This window comes from Cupressus sempervirens, chromosome 6 (assembly GCF_028749045.1).
Source record: "Cupressus sempervirens isolate cs-2001-9-10 chromosome 6, ASM2874904v1, whole genome shotgun sequence".
Lineage (NCBI taxonomy): Eukaryota > Viridiplantae > Streptophyta > Pinopsida > Cupressales > Cupressaceae > Cupressus > Cupressus sempervirens.
In genome coordinates, this window is record NC_143123.1 from 112,870,784 (window position 1) to 112,879,011 (window position 8,228).

Here is an 8,228-nt window from a genome sequence, read left to right on the forward strand (position 1 = left end):
TTTAATTAAATGGAGTACTTACTTCTAATTAATTAAACAAAGTTATTTAATTAAATGAGAAGCCATTCCTAATTAATTAAATGAAGTTATTTAATTAAATAAGACAAGTGTCTCTAAATAATTAAAGATTATTTAATTAAATAGAAAAAGTAATTATGAGAGCATATCTCATTTTATTAAATTAAATATCTCAACAAAATCTTTCTTCAGTTCAAAAAGGGAAATTTCTAGTTCACTATTGATCAAAAATGAGTTAAATCAGTTAACTCCTTTTTCTAGTCAAATTGAATCAATTAACTCCTTATTTTACTCAAATTAAATCTGTTAACTCCCTTTAATTTGGAAATCTCCCTTTATGACTGAACTTCACCTTTAATCTTGACCGTTGATTGAAATCGATCTCAACCGTTGATGAATTGCAGGAAAGTCTATTTAAGAGACCCTCATCTCTTCATTTTGAAAGGTTGAATGAGAATTTGCATCGAATTGTTGCTGGAATTCATACTCACATTTGCTCATATTCACATATGTAACGATCAAGTTTGACCAAAAGTTGACCAGATTTAACCACGGTTGACTTGAGTTGACAAGTTTCAATTTTTTTTTTGAAATAATTAAACAAAATTATTTAATTAAATGGAGTACTTACTTCTAATTAATTAAACAAAGTTATTTAATTAAATGAAAAGCCATTCCTAATTAATTAAATGAAGTTATTTAATTAAATAAGAAAAGTGTCTCTAAATAATTAAAGATTATTTAATTAAATAGAAAAATTAATTATCAGAGCATATCTCATTTTATTAAATTAAATATCTCAACAAAATCTCTCTTCAATTCAAAAAGGGAAATTTCTAGTTCACTATTGATCAAAAATGAGTTAAATGAGTGAACTCCATTTTTTACTCAAATTGAATCAGTTAACTCCTTATTTTACTCAAATTAAATCAGTTAACTCCTTTTTCTACTCAAATCGAATCAATTAACTCCTTATTTTACTCAAATTAAATCCGTTATTTTCCTTTAATTTGAAAATCTCCCTTTACGACTGAACTTTGTTACAATCTGAAAAGATTAATAACCCAGAAAACTAGTGCAAAGAGTAAATATCTAAACTATGAATGCAAATGATACAAAATCAAAATAGCATCATAGAGTTAGTCTCCAAGAGAGTAATGCAAATGCTGGAAGCAAAATAGCATTAAGAGGATGCAAAAACAAGAGATGCAAATACAAGCCAGGTAGCATGCTTATATAGGCTAGGAAGAGGGAGGAGGTGGTAACACCAACCAATGAGGAGCAACCATCTATCGGACTAAAGATAGCAAAGTATCTTCTCAAGATAGCTAATGGATGCTCACATGTAGGAAGGTGACACCTCACAACCATTCACCTAATAAGACATGCTTTATTAACCTAAGCGAGATTATTAAAAGATGTAGGAAAAACTTAGCAAAATCAGAAAAATAAAAAACTACACTAACACCCCCCCATAAGCGAAGCTTAGGTGGATGTAGAAATGGGTCTTGGCAAGTGGACCTCTATGTGTTTGGTCCGTTGATGATGAACTGGATTCCATGAGATCTGAATGACAATCTGGTTATCACAAAATATGGTTGATGGCCGTCTGATCTGGATACCAAACTTAGTGAGAAGATGTTGAATCCAAATGGCCTCAATGGCAGCATTTACAGCCCCCCGATACTCAGCCTTAGTAGAAGACAAAGCAATACTAGACTTCTTTTTTCTCGACCAACAAACAGGACCTGACCCAAGTGAGAAGCTATACCCTGAAGTAGACTTGTGATCCTCAGAATTACCTGCCCAATCTGAATCTGTGTAGCCCACCAAATCAAGCTCAATACCTATTGCATAGTGAATCCCACAACTATGAGAACCCTGAATGTAGTGAAGGATCCGCTTGGATACTTTCCAGTGTAACTCATGGGGCTCCTGCATGAATCGAGAGACCATGCCTACAGCATAGGAGATGTCAAGTCTCGTATGAGTCAGATAAATGAGACTCCCAACAAGTTGGCTGTACAAAGTGCCATCAACAAGTGGAGAAGAACATTGAGCCTCAAGTTTGACTCTAGAAAGGAAGGGAGTCGAAGTAGGCTTACAGTCAGCCATATGAAACCTCAAGAGTAAATCTAGAGCATACTTGGATTGTGTGATGGTGATCTCAGAAGGAGACTGAAGGATCTCAATCCCAAGAAAGTAATGCAACAAGCCCAAGTCAGTCATCAAAAAATTGTCCTGAAGGGCCACTTTGACAGCCTTAATGGTGGGTGAAGAACTTCCTATGATCAACAAGTCATCAACATAGAAAACCAAAAATAGAAGTGAATCACCCTATTGCAAAATGTACACATTAGGATCAGAATGGCACTGAGTGAACCCAACTAATAGAAGGAAGGAGTCCATCTTGGCATACCAAGCCCAAGGATCCTGTTTGAGGCCATAGAGAGACTTTCGAAGACAACACACAAGTGAAGAATCTTGAAGGAAGCCCTACGACTGCTCCATGTAGATCTCCTCATGAAGGTCACCATGAAGAAAAGCACTCTTCACATCCATCTGATGTACTTCCCAACGATTAGCTGCAGCAATGGCAAGAACAATTCGAATCGAATTCATTTGGGCAACTGGTGCAAAAGTCTCAGAGTAGTCAATCCCAGAAACTTGGGAGAATCCTTTGGCGACCAAGCGAGCCTTGTGTTTGTCAACTGACCCATCTGCTGCAAATTTTGTCTGATAGATCCACTTACATCGAACAAGTTTTCTTCGTTTAGGAAGAGGGACAAGATCCCAAGTGTGGTTCCTCATCAAAGAACTATACTCTTCCTGCATAGCTATATCCCACTTAGAAATACCAGAAGCCTCATGAAAGGACTGTGGATCTGAGGCAGTAGCAATGAAGACATGTGGAGTGTCCTAGAATTGTGAACGATTTTGTCTGGTGTCTTATGGATCCCCAACCCAATTACCTACAAACTGCAAGGTCTGTCTAGCCCAAAGTGGGCAAGAAGATGGAGAATCTAGTGGGGAATCATTAACCTCTGAATGATGACTAGGAGAGGAAGGAGGTGAGTTCTTTGAATCACTTTCTGCATCAAAAGTAGAGGTAGAAGACTGTTCAGGTGAATTTGACTCATCGGAAGATCTGTCATGTATTCCAAGTGACTCTAATGTCAAGGTAGAAGGAGTTGGAGAAGTGATAGAAAGTGAGCTTGAAGATCCCTCCTCAAACTGAACACTCCTCTCAATGAATAACTCATGTGTAGTAGGGTGGAGCAACTGATAACCCTTCACACCATCAAGATAACCTACAAATATGCAAGGTCTACTTTGTGGATCCAAGGCCTTACATTTCTCTGTAGGAATGTGGGCCCATGCAGGGGAGCTAAAAACTTGAAAGTGCTTAACTGATGGTTTTCGACCACTCCAAGCTTCAAAAGGAGTAACTCCCTTCAAGGCTCGGTGAGGAACACAGTTCTGGATATAACAAGCACAGTTAATGGCTTCTACCCAATATTGTGGTGCAAGAGATCTAGAGTGAATCATACAGTTTGCCATTGCCTTCAAGGATCTATTCTTCCATTCTGCAACACCATTTTGCTGAGGATTGTATGGAACTGAATGCTGTAAATCAATCCCCTCTGAAGTGCAAAATCTTTCAAATCGATGGTTGACATACTCACCACCATTGTCTATGCGCAAAACCTTGATGGCTTTCCCAGATTGCTTTTCTACAAAATTTTTGAAGTCTTGAAAATGATCAAATACCTCTGACTTCTGTTTGAGAAAGTACACCCATGTATATCAAGAAAGGTCATCAATGAATGTGAGGACATATTGGGCCCTGCTAAAAGAAGGATGTTGAAATGGACCAGCCAAATCACTGTGAACTAACTCTAGTATCTGTGAAGCTCTCCATGCCCTACTTTTGTCAAACTTTTCCGTAGGATGCTTACCAAGAATGCAACCTTGGCAAACACCTCCTGAGAATTGAACCGAAGGCAACCCTGTGACCATGCTCTGCTGGTTGAGCTGATGCAAATAGCGAAAGTTAAGATGGCCAAACTGCTCATGCCATAATTTACTCACATCATTAGAGTGAGTGAGAAAAACAGATGAAGGAGGATCAGGAACAAAGTGAGAAAATAGGTAGAGCCGTGACTGATGATCTGCTCTCCCAACTGCAACTATAGAATCACTATGCAACTCACATATCTCCACTAAATCAGGAGTGAACTCAACCCTCTTGCCTAAACCTGTGTGAGTGATTTGATATATTGATAAGAGATTAGTTGATAATGAGGGTACACAAAGAACATCATGGAATGTGCCATCCCCCACATCAACAGACCCTCTCCCACACACCTCAATAGGAGTGTCATCACCCATCAAAATAGAAGGCATAGTACATGGCTCCAAGGATGCAAGTTCTTCCTTAGATGAAGCCATGTGGTGCGAAGCACCCGAATCAAGAACCCAAGTGGATGGTGAGGAAACAACTGCAACATGAGCTTTGCCCTTTCCTTTCCCTTTGTTGTTTTCTTTTGCCTTGTTAGACTCTTCATTAGAACTTTGTTTGATAGACTCAAGAACACTAATATTATTCTTCTCAAGAATGTATGTCAAGTGATCAATTTGTTTCTTCAAACATTTATGTTCATCATGATCGGGTCTTTTACAATAGGCACATTTAACCTTTTCTTTCTTAGGCTTATTGCCCTTAGAGGATGAGGTATCAATAGTTGCTTTTGAAGCAATTGGTATCTGATCCTTCTTTTCCTTACTATTATTTTGTTTCTCATCCTTACTATTGTTGTAACTACTTTGTCCTTTTTGTTCTTTTGTGCCTTGGTTGGTTGCTAAGGCATGTGACTTAGAGGACTTAAGAGTGCTCATCTGGATTAGCTTGTCTTGTTCTCGAGTGAGATTGATAGCAAAATCATCTAGAGATGGCATGGTGAATTGAGTACCAAGTGCACCCTTATTAGCATAGAAGGTAGAGACAAACACAGAATATTCTGAACTTAGCTTAGAGAGAATACTGAGAATCAGTTGTTCATCTTTCTTTTCAATTCCACATTGTTTTAACTGCAGCCTTAGTGATTTCAATTTGGTGAAGAAATTTTGGATTGTGTTGAAATTGCCTGGACTCAAACTAATTAATTCATTTTCCAACATATGACCCCTCATTGAATCTTGTGTGCCAAATAATGTTTCTAGCTTTGTCCATACTTCATTTGGTGTATCTAAAGACCCAATGTGAAATAGCAAGTCAGGAGAAACAAACAAACACAATGTTCCATATGCCTCATCACATTTGTTAAACCACTTAGGCTTGTCTTCATCTTTAGCAGGTTCAGTTTCAAGTCCCATAGTTATCCTATTTAATCCAGCTTTCCTGAAGTGAATTATCATGCGTGATTTCCACTCAAAGTAATTTTATGGAGTTAGGATGGGCATATTTGTTTGATCCATGATGAAGAAATGCAAAGAAATGCTAAAAAGAAGAGAACCCAGCCAGGACAATGCCCCCCCCCCCCCCCTTTTTACTCAATCAAAGAACCCCCTCCAAAGAAATATGATTTTGCATTTTATTTTAGTGCATTTACAACTACCACTAGAAAGAGATACTTAGTGGTCTTGATTTCAATGCATTACAAACCCTCATGAAGAGCATATGCTAAAAGTGAAACTTGGGCACAATAATCAAGGAAAAAAATAGCACCACTGCGATCTACTCAAAAAATTATGCACTTTCAAAAAAAGAATCGCCTCGATACAAGGTCGTATGAAAAAGTTATGATCCTTCGGAGTTTCCAAAACGAGAACTGTGCACAGTCACGGCTGAGAATCTGCAATTTTTGAAAAATTCATGCATGAAAATTAAAAAACAACTCCACTTGTGGATAGAGCACAAAAAAATAGTCAAGTTCATAACAAAAATCATCAAAATTGGAGTCCGTATGAGCAAGAACGAGACATTTGAAAACTGCTTTCAAATCTGCAAATGCCAACGGAGAGGGGTATGGATGTAGTTTTGCATGCTTAATTTTAAAAAATATATAGCTTGCATGCAAAATCTAAAAGATACCCAAATAGTTTTTCGGGGCTGCGAACAAAACCCAGAAAGAAATTTTCTTGCTAATGTACATAACATGTTTTTGTAATGTAAATTAGATGCCTTTAATAGTAAAAAATGGCTCCAAAAATCAAAATATGACCCCATCAACCAAAATATGAGATGCAAATGCTGGATCAGCTTCTTAAGTTCATCAATGGCATGCTGGAACCTGCAAAACTGATTGAAAACTCCAAATATGCAAGTTGGTTGTCAGATTTGAGATTGAAACCCTAGAGGAAAACTATTTTTGTCAAAACTTTTCTGATTCTCAGGATCATCCAAAGATGCAAGAGAAGAGCATACTTTATTTTTCAAAAAACTACAATAAAGTTTATTTGCCCCCCCCCCGAATCTCTCAAATAAAGAAACTAAAATCTACTCTTGCACATAGAAAAGCTCTGATACCATGTTAGAATCTGCCACCAACCAATGAGGAGCAACCATCTATCAGACTAAAGATAGCAAAGTATCTTCCCAAGATAGCTAATTGATGCTCACATGTAGGAAGGTGACACCTCACAACCATTCACCTAATAAGACATACTTTATTAACCTAAGCGAGTTTATTAAAAGATGTAGGAAAAACTTAGCAAAATAGGAAAAATTAAAAACTACACTAACAAACTTCACCTTTAATCCTGACCGTTGACTGAAATTGATCTCAACTATTGATGAATTCTAGGAAAGTCTATTTAAGAGACCCTCATCTCTTCATTTTGAAAGGTGGATTGAGAATTTGCATTGAATTGTTGCTAGAATTCATACTCACATTTGCTCATATTCACATATGCAAAGATCAAGTTTCACCAAAAGTTGACCAGATTTAACCACGGTTGCCTTGAGTTGACTAGTTTCGAAAAGAATTTTGAAATAATTAAACGAAATTATTTAATTAAATGGAGTACTTACTTTTAATTAATTAAATAAAGTTATTTAATTAAATGAGAAGCCATTCCTAATTAATTAAATGAAGTTATTTAATTAAATAAAAAAAGTGTATCTAATTAATTAAAGATTATTTAATTAAATAGAAAAAGTAATTATGAGAGCATATCTCATTTTATTAAATTAAATATCTCAACAAAATCTCTCTTCAGTTCAAAAAGGGAAATTTCTAATTCACTATTGATAAAAAATGAGTTAAATCAGTTAACTCCTTTTTCTACTCAAATTGAATAGGTTAAGTCCTTATTTTACTTAAATTAAACCCATTAACTCCCTTTAATTTGGAAATCTTCCTTTATGACTGAACTTCACCTATAATATTGACCACTGATTGAAATTGATCTCAACTGTTGATGAATTCCAGGAAAGTCTATTTAAGAGACCCTCATCTCTTCATTTTGAAAGGTTGAATGAGAATTTGCATCGAATTGTTGTTGGAATTCATAATCACATTTGCTCATATTCACATACGCAAAGATCAAGTTTCACCAAAAGTTGACCAAATTTAACCACAGTTGACTTGACTTGACTAGTTTCGAAAAGAATTTTTAAATAATTAAACAAAATTATTTAATAAAATGGAGTACTTACTTCTAATTAATTAAACAAAGTTATTTAATTAAATGAGAAGACATTCCTAATTAATTAAATGAAGTTATTTAATTAAATAAGAAAAGTGTATCTAATTAATTAAAGACTATTTAATTAAATAGAAAAAGTAATTATGAGAGCATATCTCATTTTATTAAATTAAATATCTCCACAAAATCTCTCTTCAGTTTAAAAAGAGAAATTTTCAGTTCACTATTGATCAAAAATGATTTAAATCAGTTAACTCCTTTTTCTACTCAAATTGAATCAGTTAACTCCTTATTTTACTCAAATTAAATCTGTTAACTCCCTTTAACTTTGGAAATCTCCCTTTTTGACTGAACTTCACCTTCAATCCTGATCGTTGATTGAAATCGATCTCAACCGTTGATGAATTTCAAGAAAGTCTATTTAAGAGTCTCTCATCTCTTCATTTTGAAAGGTTGAATTAGAATTTGCATCGAATTTTTGCTAGAATTCATACCGACATTTGCTCATATTCACATATGCAAAGGTCAAGTTTGACCAAAAGTTGACCAAATTTAACCAT